The sequence below is a fragment of the Miscanthus floridulus genome, chromosome 8, assembly GCF_019320115.1.
Source record: "Miscanthus floridulus cultivar M001 chromosome 8, ASM1932011v1, whole genome shotgun sequence".
In the NCBI taxonomy this organism is placed as follows: domain Eukaryota; kingdom Viridiplantae; phylum Streptophyta; class Magnoliopsida; order Poales; family Poaceae; genus Miscanthus; species Miscanthus floridulus.
The window spans coordinates 11550144-11566522 of NC_089587.1; the positions used below are offsets into that span (position 1 = coordinate 11550144).

The 16379-nt window shown below is 43.4% G+C and overlaps 1 non-coding gene across 1 annotated transcript; it reads left to right on the forward strand.

Moving 5' to 3' along the window:
- Positions 1–7976: 7976 nt before the first annotated feature.
- Positions 7977–8115, forward strand: LOC136478841 (small nucleolar RNA Z247). The gene has a single exon (XR_010764514.1). It is a non-coding gene; the product is annotated as a small nucleolar RNA Z247 (small nucleolar RNA).
- Positions 8116–16379: the final 8264 nt, after the last annotated feature.

Consider the following 16379-nt stretch of genomic DNA (forward strand, 5'->3'; position numbering starts at 1 on the left):
GCTTATAGAGAGATGTACTAGTAACATATACGAGCCCAAATAGATGCTCCATCAAAATCTATTTGATGATAGATTGTTTTTTTTTTCATCGTAGCCTCGCTCGATCCTAAGGGAGCGAAACAAGTAGCTCGTCATCCAGATAGACAAGAGGTCAAGAGCCATTTTAATTAGCCCTCTCACGGAAGCAAGCGAAATCATCTCGTCTCAACGAATCTGAAGACGCTCCGATTTGGTAAAGGAACCAAACACCGAGATTTGCTTGGAATCCTCGTTCAGCAACACAAATATATATGGTGTCGAACAATAATGAAACCGAATACATATACCTACACTACACCCTTAGGGTCTGCTCGGTGTACGTGTAACACCAGCACGATGAATGTTTTAGAGCTGACAACCTCTTTTTCGGCGTGAATTAATCCTTTTTTCTTTACCTGGACCTGTCAAGTGACACATCAAAATCGTGTTGTTAACTAAAGTAAACACGCTACGATACACCGCTTCATCCCACCTTACATAAAAACATCAAATCATGACAATTGACAAATGATCGACATCGAGTTGGCCCGCCGGCTTAATTAGCGAGAGTTGTTGCTTACACGCATGAAAGAGTGTACTGGTAGGAAAAAGGTAACATGTCACGTGCTCACGTTATAGGTCTCCTACTAATCATATCATATCCTCATACGTAGGTACACGTACCACCTATACCGATATAATTAATATGGAGCCCACACAGTACGTACTGCTAACGCTCCCGCTCGATCTATGGGTCTGGACCTCTTTGGCACTATTTCGTAGACTCCGCAAACTCCAAGGTAGAGAACAGCTTAAAAAAAACTAGAATTTCGAAACACTTCTTTAGGTGCTCTCACATTTTCATCTTTCCTTCTTCTCCTAGATAGATGTATCTGTTGGGCTGAAAAACATAAAATGGAGTTAAAAAACCATGGAACGGAGCGGTCGTAAACAAACTCTCTATATACCGTTGCAAAAAGATTTAAAAAAAGGATCTTTCTCGCGGTCGTCATCAGTATCTAAGTATAGTATGGTATACACTGCATGGTTGCGCCGCCGGCCGGTGTAGAAATATACAGTACAATATACTCTCTCCATAGAGGACTGCTTACTATAATAGAATAGTGTAGTGCATGTGCGAGAGGTGGGTGCGGTGTTGTCAGGTCTGTTCAGCTGATATTAAAGTCGACAGATAAGTCGACCGAAGCTGTTTTGTTGTGAGAGAAAAATACTGTAGATTCTAGTTGATAAGTCGGACCGCTACATACTTGCTGCTGCTGATGGAGCTGCAGTGTGTGATGGCCTGATGCAATAGAATAGGGAATGACAATGACAACGGCGTGGCGTGTCGCCGCCGGCCCCACCCATGCACATCCCTTTCCGCCCTCTTGCACGGAGGCATACACCGCTTTCCGCCGGGATATTATGGATGCCCCAAACGGGAGTGTTGCTGCTGCTGCCTTGCTGGGTGCCTGAGCGCGGGCGGGCGAGTGGAGGATGGAAAAGCCAAAAAGCTCTCCGGTCTCCACCTCTCCCCTTCCTGGCATGGCAAAGGCAGCAGCAACTCGCCCGACTCCGCCCCGGTTCGGTTCGTTTTGGAAAGGGAGGTGCGCATCGTATCTCCGCCCGCGCGCTCATGGCACGGCTCACCTGTCCCCGTCTTCTCCCACGGAACCAATCGTCTCCGTCTCGACCAGGAGCAGAGCATAGGCATATATTTCATACCGTTTCTATAACTACTATAGTTTCCATATTTATGAAGTCATATAAGCACTATACAAACAAATTGATATTCTCAATAAATGGTTTCTTCAAAATAGATGTTTATCCAATCATAGGTCATCCACTTGTTACGTTACATCTCTTTTTGTCTTGGTTCTATACAGACATGGTTTCTTCTGAGAAACAATTTTCTTCTCCCTCTTTCTTAATTCTAATGCCACATCAACATTTACTTAGTTATTACCACCCTAATTAATGGCCATAGAAACTATTATAAATATCTGTGTCATTTTCAATGAATTCAATCAATCTTAAGATATTTGACTTTGAATAAAAGTTCATTTATTTTGAGATGGGAACAGTAAGTAGTTCATTTGGAGTACTTCCTCCGTCCACAAAAGAATGCAATTCTGGAACAGTGTCATGGTTTAGTACTTCAAGTTTGATCAATTATAGTTAAAAAATATAAATATTTATAATATTAAATAAATATCATTAGATTAATTACGAAATATATTTTTATAATAAATTAATTTGGAGTTACAAACGTGAATACTATTTACTATAAATATGGTCAAACGTGAAGTACTTTAATTAACACGCATACCATAGTTGCTTCTATCACGGACAGAGGTAGTACTAGTTGCTTTGACCTTTTATTGCCTATGACCTTTTACCGCAAAAGCTTATAAATCTAGCGACGTTCCATGCATGCTCGAGTGCTCGACTACTCCTAGGGGGGAAAACAAAAAAATAAATAAAATTAATGCAGTGTGTACGCTACTAGAATTAGTGGTCATCAAGAGACTGCAATGTTAGCATCAACATCCATCGTATTCATGACCCAAAGGCCAAACATTTTGGGTACCACACGTACTATCACAATTTATCACTAGGTCCTTTCAATGTATCCGTATATAGTGTATATCTATTTGGTGCTCCATTTATTTTATTGCCTTTCACTTTTGATGGAGGTCTAGATTCTTTCTTAGAATAACAACCCCTCCGTTTGGAATTAGACGCCGCGCGCAGCCATCTGACTAACCACATTAGTCTTCGAGCGAGGCTAATAATACAGCCGTAAGGCTTTTTCTTAAAGCAAGATTAATAATATAGTAGGTTGTCGGCTGTAAGGTTTTTTTTAGTCTTCTCTCAGCCTACTCATATAGTAGTTAGCTCATCACTATTAATACATGATCCACTTGTCTTTCTCACAAAGTTTCTTGGTTCTTTCCTAAGCCGACTGTAAGTTTATAGCCTGTTTCTGCTCTCTCCCCTCTCCTCTCTCCTCCACCTCAGCAAAATTAATGTCATTAGATTCATAGTAAAAAGGACCCACTTAGATCTTGTTTGGTGTGTTTCTTCAAACAACTCCCCCTAAAAGGCTACATAAGGGTCCGTTTGGATGCAAGAATCAGTTTCAATTCTCTTCAGAATCACTAGAAACACTTCCAAAACGGCCGAACACGATACTGATTCTAGGTAGAAACCTTTTCTAGTGATTCTTTCTTTTTGTATCACCTCCAAAGTAGTTTTTTCGGATTCGGTTTCTTGCGTTCCTACCTCCAATCTAATCTAGAAATATTTCTAATGATCCTCTTCGAGCGAAACCAATTGAAATTGGTTGCTTTTGATTTGATGTTCGCCCATAAAAATGAACCTTTTTTTGGTAAAACTTATATATTTTTATGATTTTTCCATGTAACCCAATAATTTTCGCCACCCTTCAAGAATCAGAATCCAAGCAACTTGCCAAACGATTTGAGAAAGCATTCTGATTCACCAGAAGAAACATTTCTAAGAAGAAACTGAATCTAAAACGTTTGTCAGAGAATATGGATCTCTATCAAATGCACCCTTAGTCGAATCCACATTTAGTTGGCTTCACCCTTTAGTGTAGAAAATGGCCTATCCTCTCAGTGGTTTCTCTCGCAGATTCCTTTATAAGGTAGAGGTCATGTTCCTGCACTACTTCAGCAATATTTTTCAGCGAACGAATACTATTTTTCTCTCACAACAAGTCAATCTAAGTATTAGCATAAGCCAAATTTCAGCGAAATAAATAGGGCCAGAGTTTGGTAGAGCTTCGTTTAGAAAGCAAGAGAAGCTAAAGGCCGAAGCCCCTAAAAAAACTCCAAAGAGAGTTTTGTCATTACGGTTATATTATGTAGCATAACTAATATACTAATATAGCGAAGAGGGTACATCTATTTTAAAAACAAAGAGGGTACATCTTTGACCTCCGCGTTCTAGTTACTTCTGACATTGTACTAGCACTATCTTCGTCCTAAAAAGATATACTCAACACGTGGAAGCCTCTCAACACGTGGAGCTACAAGGAGACTGTGACGCACCCGTCGCCTATAGAGCCTTCATGTCTCTGGTGATCTCTTCAAGGATGCGTCTTCATATCTGTGTATAGTTGTAGGTCTGGTTGTGTACATATGGTGTGAGTGAGGTGTATGTATGTATCTGTATGCGAATAGATTCTACAGCTATATCCAAATGAGAGGTGTTAAAAAAAGATATAATTTTAATCTAAATTGATTATCTTAATTTTGATTAACTCTACATAAACATTATCTTAATTTTGACTCCGAACAGTTATTATTATAAAAATATATTTCATGACAAATTTAATAATACTTATTTAATATAAAAAAAATTAGTCAAGTTTTAAATCGATCAATTTAGCACGGTTTTACAAGGATGCCGGGACGGAGGGAGTATATCGCGAAATTTTGTTGAGCCCGCGTCGTTCCACGTCGGGATGCAGGATGCTCCGATCCTCGCTAGAGAAAACGCAACAATGTACTCCATGTACTGCATGCAGTTATCGCGTCAACCTCCTGCATCATATTCATCTACAGTATCGTATCGTTGCATTGCAACTAGACCCCTGGAACAACCCAAATATCTCTTGACTGTTGTAAAAAAAAACCCACAAATATCTCTAGACTTCTGGAGCGCAGGCACGAGGCATCCCCTGGTGCTGGTGGCTGGAGGCTGGTGCTCAGGTAAGGTCGCATGCAAACAGGCAATGCAAGTAGGCGGGCGGCGTCCCCATCCGACACGATGCAGCGATTCTGCGCCCAGGATCGCCACAGGAGCGTCGCTTTCGCCTTTCGGGGCGCCACACTGCCAAGCGCCTGTGTGGATAAGCTTCAGCCTCCAAGCTACGTACGGCGACGGCCATCCAGCCCCACCTTGATCTCATCTGCCGCCGGCCCCCAGTGACCCAGTCTTGTCACCATAATGACCACGATTAAAACACGAGCTGATTAGTTGGTTTCAACCGTACAAGATACTACTGTAGAATACAAAACAAATATCTGCTACTGCTAGGAGTAGACCTGCGCTGCGTGCAAAGCTTTCCTAGTCTATGGCCGTGTTAGTTTTTTCAGGTGCTCCTAAAATCTCTGTCATATTAAATGTTTGACACATGTATGGAGTATTAAATATAGACTAATTACGAAACTAATTGCATAACTTGCGATTAATTTGCTAGATGAATCTTTTAAACCTAATTAGTCCATGATTTGATTGCTACAGTAAACATATGCTAATGATAGATTAATTAGGCTTAAAAATCGTCTCGCAAATTAGCCTTCATCTATGTAATTGGTTTTATAACTAATCTATATTTAATGCTCTTTATTAATATCTAAACATTCGATGTGACATGAATTTTAGGAGCGACTAAAGCACCAAACAACCCCTGGAAACTTTTTTTTTCGTCTTCCTAGTTGTCAAAGTTAGGTTTGACTGCCGACCTTTCTTGTAGTGCAACGGCGACGGGCAGCGGTACAAGTGCACCGGTCAAAAGTCCAAGTGAAAAGTTACTAGCCGCCAAGCCGTCGGTTTTTTCACTGAGAGCCTACGTCTCAGGATCAGGAAGACCAAACTGCACGAGGTTCAGATGTACCTAAAAGGCAGTTACTAATAATAAGATTATATAAGGTCCAAAAACACAAAAAAACACTTATTGATCGAATCGATGATGGTCAGACAGACGTTGGGCACACGAACAATACGTTTGGTACGGAGATGAAATGGAACAAATCAAAAGCCAACATCATCACTACTCACATTTGTAGCAATCTGGAAAGGAGGATTGCCATCTCTCGGACCAATAGGCTTTTGGTGGGCCGGCGACAGTCAACTCACTAGGCCTGGCCCAAAATGTGCATTTTTATCTTTCTTTTTCTACCTGCATGTTTATCTTGACTACTCTCCGTCGTCCCGTTCGTTTAGGCTTGTTTGGCTTATAAGCCGTACTTTTTCAGCCAACGAATAGTATTTTTCTCTCACACTAAATCAGTCAACAGTACTTTTAGCCATGGCTTATCAGCCAAACAAACCCAAACGAACAGCCCCCCTCCTCCCCCACAAAAAAAAAAGTAATTCTAGTTTTGAACCTGTTTAAACGCTTGTACACATTCAAAGCTAGATTTGTGTTTTTTTGAGGACAGAGTGAGTAGATAAAAGGCTCACGAAGGTTTTTGCGTCGAGGACATGCCGTCTGACCGCTCATGATGGCTTGTTGGAACAACTAGTCTAGGGTGAAAAGTACCATGTTGAGAAGACTAACCCTGTTGTCAAGGTGCTCGAGCTTGGTGTGGATATTACAGACCAGGTAGTTGTGTGTGCCAATGCTCTGTGAAATTTCATATGCTAAGGAGCAAAAACTCACTGCTGGGGGAATACAGCAAACCGGCATGGCCACGTGATTAATGTAAACCTGACACTAGAGCTTGGACTTGTGGATAGTGATCAAGTGTCCAAATGATATGGTCAACAAGGCTCATGACACCTTCCAGCTAGAGGAACAATGTGCTGTCTGCATGGATAAAGTGGTAACCTTTACAGCGGGTACATGATCTCCTCTATTCAGATTCTCTTAACCATGTCAGTAGGGATCAGCTCACATCTTCGGATGTGACAGGGCTGGTGTTGCTCATGAACTGAACTGTTGTAGTGAGAGATCGGTCTCATCTGAGTTTGAGGGGAGGAGATAATTAGCAGATGGTGTTTGCGTTTTTTTTAATAAAAATACAACTGTGGAGGAGAAATACATATAGTCATGAGGTGTATAGCCCTAAACTATACAAGATGCCAGCATGGGGCAGAAACTGTTTTGTCTCAAATTTGACGCAAGGTGCCGCGATTCTGCTGTTTTCTAGACTAGCCGTGGATTCAAGACAAGGGATGCACTCACTTTTTTGGCTGAAAAGACACTTGTGTTAAAGATCTTGAAGATCTTGACTTAAGGCCCCGTTTAGATGCCACCCAAAATCTAAAAATTTTCAAGATTCTCCGTTACATCAAATCTTGCGGCACATGCATGGAGCATTAAATGTAGATAAAAAGAATAACTAATTGCACAGTTTGCCCGTAATTGGCGAGACGAATCTTTTAAGCCTAAATAGTCCATAATTGGACAATTTTTATCAAATACAAATGAAAGTGCTACAATAGCCAAAAGCCAAAAAATTTCGCATCTAAACGGGGCCTTATTCCCTTAAGACCCGTCCAGGTTCTTTGTATCATAGAGATAGGAAGGTGTTCCTTGATTGTAGGAGTTACCTTTGTTGTAATCCCGTGTTGTACTGCCACCGCCAGAGGGCTATTCTCTGTGCCTATTTAACATGTAACCGAGGGCTACGCAACGCACCTTGTTCACTAATTCTCACATGGTAATCAGAGCCTTTTCTCTCTCAACGGAGTTGAAGAATGGCGTTCTCCTCCTCCTCCTCCTCCGTAGCCTTCCCTGCCTTCTCTCCTCTCGGCTTTCTTCCTGTTACGGAGAAGCTGACCAAAAATAATCATCCCATGTGGAAGCTCCAAGTCATGTCGGCGTTGAGGGGCGCCTAGGTCATGAACTTCATTGACCCGGCGGCGTGCCCACCAGAGCAGTTCCTCCCTGCGAAGGGAGAGAAGAAGACGGAGGACGAGCCACCCATCGCGAATCCTGAGTTCGAGAAGTGGGTGGCCAAGGACCAGCAAGTACTCAGTTACCTGCTCACGTCTCTCTCTCGCGAGATTCTCAAGTCACATCTGTGACCACGGCGGCTGAGGCATGGGCCGCCATTGAGGCGCTGCATGCGTCACAATCAAGAGCGCGCATCATCAGTACAAGGATGGCGCTCGCCACCGCATCCAAGGGCTCCTCATCTGTAAGTGAGTACTTCACTAAAATGAAGTCCTTGGCAGATGAAATGGCTTCGGCTGGACGAAAGTTAGAAGATGAGGAGCTTGTCTCCTATATTCTAACCGAATTGGATCTTGAATTCAATTCGGTTGTTTCTACGGTGGCGGCACGTGTGGAGCCCATCACCGTGAATGAGCTCTATGCTCAGCTCGTCTCCTTCGAGCAGCGTATGGAGGCGCGTGGCGGTGGATAGCAGTCTGCCGCGAACATGGCAGCCAGGGACAACCACGGCGGCAACTTCAACAACAATGGCCACGGTGGTGGCCGTGGAGGTGGACAGTTCCAGGCTGGCGTCTTCTGCCAAGTCTGTGGCAAAGAGGGACATCCCGCGTTCCGCTGCTATAAAAGGTTTGATCGTTCTTTTTCAGGGCCGCCCCAACAGAAGATTGCATCTGCCGCAACCAGTTCGTACGGAGTAGATACGAACTGGTACATGGACACCGGTGCAACTGACCATATCACCGGAGAATTGGAGAAGTTAACCATTCGTGATAAATATCACGGCAGAGAACAGGTCCATGCTGCAAACGGAATAGGTATGGAGATCGCAAACATTGGTCATAGTTATTTGCATTCTCCCGGTCTCCATCTGAAAAATGTTCTTCATGTCCCTCAAGCACATAAAAATTTGAACAGTTTTTGGAGTTAAGGGGTAAAATGTTTGGTTTTAAAGTTAAAGGAAGAAACAACCTGTTCGGCTGGTGCTGATACGATCGTGGATTATTACTATATGCTGGTTTGGTGTGAGAGAAAAATATTATTCTGACTAAAAATTTACAATCGTTTACGACCAAACGAACAGGCTGAAAATCATACAATGTAAATAGTCCAGGGAGGCGAAATAAATGTTTTTCTTTATCTTTTCTTTTTCTAATTAATGACTACTGTCTTCGTCCTGAAATATAGCGTATTTTTATTTGTCCTAATAAGTCAATCCATCTAAAGTTCCTAGCCGCCAACGCCAAGCCGTCGGGTTTTCACTGAAAGCGTTCGTCTCAGCACTCAGGAGGACCAAAGTGCATGAGGTTCAGATATACATGTACCTAAAAGGTACTACTAGTAAGATTATGTAAGGTCCAAAAAAAAAACTTAATGATCAAAGCGATGATGGTCACGAACAATACATCTGGTACGGAGATGGAATGGAACAATCAAAAGTCAACATGCCTCGTTCGGCTGGTGGAGTCTGTGGCTGAAACCGACTGGAGCTGAACCTGGAACAGTGCCAACACAAGCTAATAGCAGCAGCTTCAGCCGATTGAACCAGCAACCTATCCAATTCAAAAAAAAAAAAAAGCCCCACACTAGCATTAAATGCCATTCGAGTTTAAATTCAAACAACCCCAGCTGCTGCATGAGTCTGCTACATATCAATGAAACAATTTACAACACCTTTTAAATTTCCTAACCATGGATCATGCTGCTGCTGGGCATAATTTCACCCAAACCCATCAGATACATAAACACAAGTGACCAGCCTAGCTAAACCAAAGCCCGTGTTAAGCCTGCAACCAATGGCATCAAATCAGCTTATGAGCCTCCCAGGCAGGTTTGCCGTTCCAGAGCTGACTGAGCTCCCCCATGTTTGCTCCAAGTAAGAAGATAACTCCTGCACAAATTGGACGCAACAATAGCTATAAGAACTCTGATGACAGTTTGTTTTTTTTTATCGTAGCCTCGCTCTATCCTAAGGGAGCGAAACAAGTAGCTCGTCGTCCAGATAGACAAGCGGGCAAGAGCCATTTTAATTAGCTCTCTCACGGAAGCAAGCGAAATCATCTCGTCTCAACGATTCTGAAGACGCTCCGATTTGGTAAAGGAACCAAACACCAAGATTTGCTTGAAATCCTCGTTCAGCAACACAAATATTTTTTCGACACGATGAATGTTTTAGAGCCGGCAACCTCTTTTTTCAGCGTGAATTAATCCCTTTTTTTTACCTGAACCTGTCAAGTGACACATCAAAATCGTGTTACTCGATTTAGCGTTAGTTCTTGTTATTTGTTAACTAAACTGAGGTAAACACGCTACTATACACCGCTTCATCCCACCTTACATAAAAACATCAAATCATGCGGGAGCACGTATACGAATCTTACCCCACGGCTTCGCCACCGCGGCATGCAGATGCAGGCGATGACAATTGACAATGATCGACATCGAGTTGGCCCGCCGGCTTAATTAGCGAGAGTTGTTGCTTACACGCATGAAAGAGTGTACTAGTAGGAAAAAGGTGACATGTCACGTACTCACATTATAGGTCTCCTAGCTACTAATCATATCATATCCTCATACGTACGTACACGTACCACCTATACCGATATAATTAATATGGAGCCCACACAGTACGTACTGGTAACGCTCCTGCTCGATCTATGGGTCTGGACCTCTCTGGCACTATTTCGTTCAAACTCCACGGTAGAACAGCTTAAAAAAACTAAAGTTTTGAAACACTTCTTTACGGTGCTTTTCTTCTTTTCCTAGGTAGATGTATCTGTTGGGCTGGAAAACATAGGCCACGTTCGCGTGTCCTTAAATTCGTCCTGATTCGTTTCTTTTTTCATCCGAAACAGTATTTTCCTCTCACAAATTCCTTCAAGCAAACAAGGCCATAAAATGGAGTTAAAAAACCATGGAAACGGAGCAGTCGTAAACAAACTCTCTATATACCGCTGCAAAAAGATTAAAAAAAGGATCCTTCTCGCAGTCGTCATCAGTATCTAAGTATAGTATGGTATACACTGCATGGTTGTGCAGTACAATATACTCTCTCCGTAGAGGACTGCCTACTATAATAGAATAGTGTAGTAGGTGTGCGAGAGGTGGGTGCGGCTGTCGTCGCCGATGGCCGCTGTAACCGCCTGCTGCTGATGGAGCTGCAGCGTGTGATGGCATGATGATGCAATAGAATAGGGAATGGCAATGACAACGGCGTGGCGTGTCGCCGCCGGCCCCACCCATGCACATCCCTTTCCGCCCTCTCCCTCTTGCACAGAGGCATACGCCGCGCGCTTTCCGGCCGCCGGGATATTATGGATGCCCCAAACGGGAGTACGTGTTGCTGTTGCTGCCTTGCTGGGTGCCTGAGCGCGGGCGGGCGAGTGGATGATGGAAAAGCCAAAAAGCTCTCCGGTCTCCACCTCTCCCCTTCCTGGCATGGCAAAGGCAGCAGCAGCTCGCCCGACTCCGCCCCGGTTCGGTTTGGACTTTGGAAAGGGAGGTGCACAACGTATCTCCGCCCGCTCACGGCACGGCTCACCTGTCCCCGTCTTCTCCCACGGAACCAATCGCGTCTCCGTCTCGACCAGGAGCAAAGCAGAGGCATATATTTCATACCGTTTCTATAAATACTATAGTTTCCATATTTATGAAGTCATATAAGCACTATGCAAACAAATTGATATTCTCAATAAATGGTTTCTTCAAAATAGATGTTTATCCGATCATAGGTCATCCACTTGTTACATTACATCTCTTTCTGTCTTGGTTCTATATAGACATGGTTTCTTCTGAGAAACAATTTTCTTCTCCCTCTTTCTTAATTCTAATGCCACATCAACATTTACTTAGTTATTATCACCCTAATTAATGGCCATAGAAACTATTATAAATATCTGTGTCATTCTCTATGAATTCGATCAATCTTAAGATATTTGACTTTGAATAAAAGTTCATTTATTTTGAGATGGGAGCAGTAAGTAGTTCATACCGAGTACTAGCTAGTTGCTTTGACCTTTTATTGCCTATGACCTTTTACCGCAAAAGCTTATAAATCTAGCGACGTTCCATGCATGCTCGAGTGCTCGACTACTCCTAGGGGGGAAAAAAAAATTAATGCAGTGTGTACGCTACTAGAATTAGTGGTCATCAAGAGACTGCAATGTTAGCATCAACATCCATCGTATTCATGACCCAAAGGCCAAACATTTTGGGTACCACACGTACTATCACAATTTATCACTAGGTCCTTTCAATGTATCCGTATATACTGTATATCTATTTGGTGCTTGCCTTTCACTTTTGATGGAGGTCTAGATTCTTTCTTAGAATAACATCCCCTCCGTTTGGAATTAGACACCGCGCGCAGCCATCTGACTAACCACATTACTCTTCGAGCAAGGCTAATAATACAGCCGTAAGGTTTTTCTTAAAGCAAGGCTAATAATACACCTGGTTGTCGGCTGTATGTTTTTTTAGTCTTCTCTCAACCTACTCATATAGTAGTTAGCTCATCACTATTAATACATGATCCACTTGTCTCCCTCACAAATTTTCTTGATTCTTGTTCCTAAGCCGAATGTAAGTTTATAGCCCGTTTCTGCTCTCTCTCTCCCCTCCTCTCTCCTCCACCTCAGCAAAATTAATGTCATTAGATTCATAGCAAAAAGGGCCCACTTAGATCTTGCTTGGTGTGTTTCTTCCAATAACTCCCCCTAAAAGGCTACATAAGGGTTCGTTTGGATGCAAGAATCAGTTTCAATTCTCTTCAGAATCACTAGAAATACTTCCAAAACGGTCGAACACGATACTGATTCTAGGTAGAAACCTTTTTTAGTGATTCTCTCTTTTTGTATCACCTCCAGAGTAGTTTTTTCGGATTCGGTTTCTTGCGTTCCTACCTCCAATCTAATCTAGAAATACTTCTAATGATCCTCTTCAAGCGAAACCAATTGAAATTGGTTGCTTTTGATTTGATGTTCGCCCGAACCTTTTTTTAACCCAATAATTTTCGCCACCCTTCAAGAATCAGAATCCGAGCAACTTGCCAAACGATTTGAGAAAGCATTCTGATTCACCAGAAGAAACATTTCTAAGAAGAAACTGAATCTAAAACATTTGTCGGAGAATATGGATCTCTATCAAATGCACCCTAAGTCGAATCCACATTTAGTTGGCTTCACCCTTTAGTGTAGAAAATGGCCTCTCCTCTCAGCGGTTTCTCTCACAGAGCCGTTTATAAGGTAGAGGCCATGTTCCTACGCTACTGTAACACCCCGGTGTTATGACTGCATTTAGGCATTGCTAATCCTACCTATCGTGCATCATCAAGCATCCTATTCATACATGCATAATCTTGCATATAACAACTGAAACAGTACTTCGAAACATACGAAACATGTTTGTGAAAAGTAAATGATGCATACACTTATTAGAGTTGTTTTGCTCTGATTCTTGCTTGCTAGTTGAGTAGAAACTGTTGGTTATGCTTGAAAATCATCTAGAATTGTTTAGCACAATTTTTGGAGCAAGGTTTGTATTCAAATTAATTCAAAAATTTTGCTTCCAAAGTAATTTCCCAAAATTAGGGTTTTGAGTTAAAATTTAACTTCGATTCTATAATTTAAAATCTAGATAGAATTAGACTTTGGTCATAAAAGCAAAGTTGTAGGGAATTTAATTCTAAGCAACTTTCATTTTTGGTACATTTTCAAAAGAGGTCATTTTCTTGCTCAAAATAATGTTTGAAAGATGGCATTTTAAAATTTTCTTGAAAATCAATTGAAAAATTCCATTTTTATTTTCTGGGCCGCCGCCTCGCTTCTGGCCTGCCAGCCGAAGCCGGCCCAGCGAGCTCCCGCGCGCCGCACGCGCCTCGCCTCGCTCGGCCCAGCCCAGCTCCGCGCCAGCCCGGCCTGCCTCCGCGCGCCGCGCCGTCCCCCTGCTGCTCGCCGCGCCACGCCACGACCGCGGCAGGAAGCGTCCGCCGCGTGGCGACCGCATGCCGGCGTCAACCGCCGCGCGGCAGCCGCGGCCTGACGTCGCGCCCACGCGCCCGCCTTGACCTGCTGATGCCCGCGCGCTCGCTCACTCACGCCCGCACTTCTTCTCCTTCTCCTCCAGAGCCGAGAGCTCGAGCTCCGCCCTCGCCGCGCCCGCCGCTCCGCCGACGCCAAGCTCTCGCACCGCCGCATCATTTTCCAATTGCTCGCGCCCACAGCTGCGCCTCGCCTTCCTTCAGCTCACGCTCGCGCTTGCGCCGCCTTCCGAGCCCTGGGTAAGCTTTCCCCGCGCCTCGTCACCGGCGTCCATGGCGCCGCCGTGCTCGGCCGCCGTGGAGCGCCCTTTTCCTCCCCTTCTCAGCCGTGCTTAGCTGCCTGCTCATTGCGCCATAGCCTCGCACACCTATTGCGCTCGCTGGCTTGCGCTGTCTTGGCCGGAGACGGCCGCCGGCCGCTGGCCGAGCCGCGCCGTCGCGCCAGCGCGCGCCCCGGCGTGTCACCATGCCTCGGCTGGCCAGGCCGAGCCAGGCCGTGGGCTGACGCCCTGATTGGGCCGTCTCCCCCCCCCCTCTCGCGCTTGGGCCGAGCAGGCCAGTGATGGCCATGGGCCAGCTGTTCCCTTCGGGCCGGCCCAGCATTTCTGAAATGAATTGATTTCCATTTATTATTTGTTATTTGAAATCAAAAATGGTTTGAAAAATGTTTGGATGGTCAAACTTGCTCCAAATTTGTTGAAACAAAAATTGCTAGGTTCCTTATCACCAGGTCTACTTGGGAAAAATAGTGCATGTCATTTTTGATATACTTTTCTATAAGATTTTATTTAATCTTGAATATTGCTGATAACTTGAAAAATATGTAGAAAAATATATAGGCTTCAGAAAAATATGATTCCAAGTTTGTTAATCTTCTTATGTCATGTACTTTCTAGGAAAAATATATTTCATGCATGTGCTGTGGGAAAATTTTGAGGTGTAGTTCAAGTACCTTTAATGGCTGATTTTTGTTATTTTTGCTAGAGCACAAATTTTGTATAAAACATGCATGTGACAATTTTTGTATAGTGATTAATTACTGTTTAGAATCTAGGAAAAATACTAATTCTGTTGTTTGACACTTTTCATAATACAAAGTAATTTCATGCTCATTTTTATGCTATAGCTTGTCATTTTTGTGTAGGATAGTTTACTTATCCAAATGCCATGAAATTTTTATGGTAGTCTGTTTAGGGTAGTAGTATGCTACTGCAATTTTCTCAGATTTTTAGGAGCATCAGAAATATAGGTTGCTATTCAAACCTATTATTAATTAGGGTTTAAGCAAGTGTTGCTTTAAGTGTGATTAAGAAATTAGTAAAGCTTTGGTGTATCTTTGAAGCATTTCATAAGATAGGTTAACTTAACATATTAGTAGTAGAAGAGAATGCAGTAGATGACATGTGCTTGTAGTATAGTTCTTAGATGATGTTGACTACCTTGCATTTCAACATATCCATTGCATGCATCTCCTTCGATGCACCGTTTGCATGATCCCTTACGCGCATTGCATCATACAGGATCGCAAACCGAGAACCCAGTCGTCATTCCCGAGGAGTCCGAGGAGCAGTTTGAGGTGCAGCAGCAGGAAGTGCCGGAAGCCGAAGAGGAGGACGTTGAGGAACTTCCGGAGTGCCCCGATCACCGCCCGAGCTCCTTCGAGAGAGGCAAGCCCCGGAGCATTTTTCTCCCGGTTTGCAATAATTTAATTAAATGCTTTACTTTAAATTGATGCATTACGTTCAGGAGTTGTTTGCAACCGTTGCTGCATTATACCTTGCTTACCTTTGTTATACTATATCCTTGTTACCCTGGTATCCGCAGTCGAGTAAATGCTTAGCTGGCTTAGACCGGTAGAAGTCGGGTGATTTCCTGTCACCTGCGAGCTATAGGTGGTTACCTGGATCTGCTTGGATGACTATGAAGTCATGGTATAACTAAGTGTTAAATGAAGTTGAGACCGGACGGAGACTTGCAGTGTCTTGGGACTGTAGTGTTTTCCGTCTGTGTCGATTAAGGACCGGCCGTTGTTGGGCCTCGAGTCATGTTGAACGCATGCCTTACATTTAGCTGGCCGGATAAAGTATCTTCCGACCGCGAAGCTGGGAGATTTTTTCGGGCCGAGTAAATTGCCCGCAGCGCACTGTGCAGAAGCAGGTGTGGTAGGACACGGGGGCGGGATGATAAGGCCAAAGTGCAGTCGGTCGGCCCCCGGGTACATGTGGTTCCTGGCAAACTCGAGGTTCCTGGAAAGTTGACTCGGTGATCAATATCTCACTTTAGCGGGTGAGTGAGATTTGTGTAAGGAACAAATCACCAGCTGGTTAGGAGTCGATTCGAATCGCCATCGCTCCTGGATAGTGAGCACTTGACTTGAGTTACTTCATCGTAGTAATTGTTATGGAACACTTGGACAGTTATAATGAATATGACAGTGTGGAAGTTGCTTAATGATCATTGGTTATCATTATCTGTTAATCACAGGTTTACTCTAGTATAGGTGCAAATCTAGTTGACAGGTTAATAATAATTAATTTGGCAATAATGCTTTTAGAAAGGTTCTGAAATGCTAAAAATGCTTCTTTTTGCAAATGAGTCAGCTACCCTACTATAAAGCCCTTCATAATCCTTGGTGTCATTTATTTTCGGTTATGTCGGGTAAGTCTGGCTGAG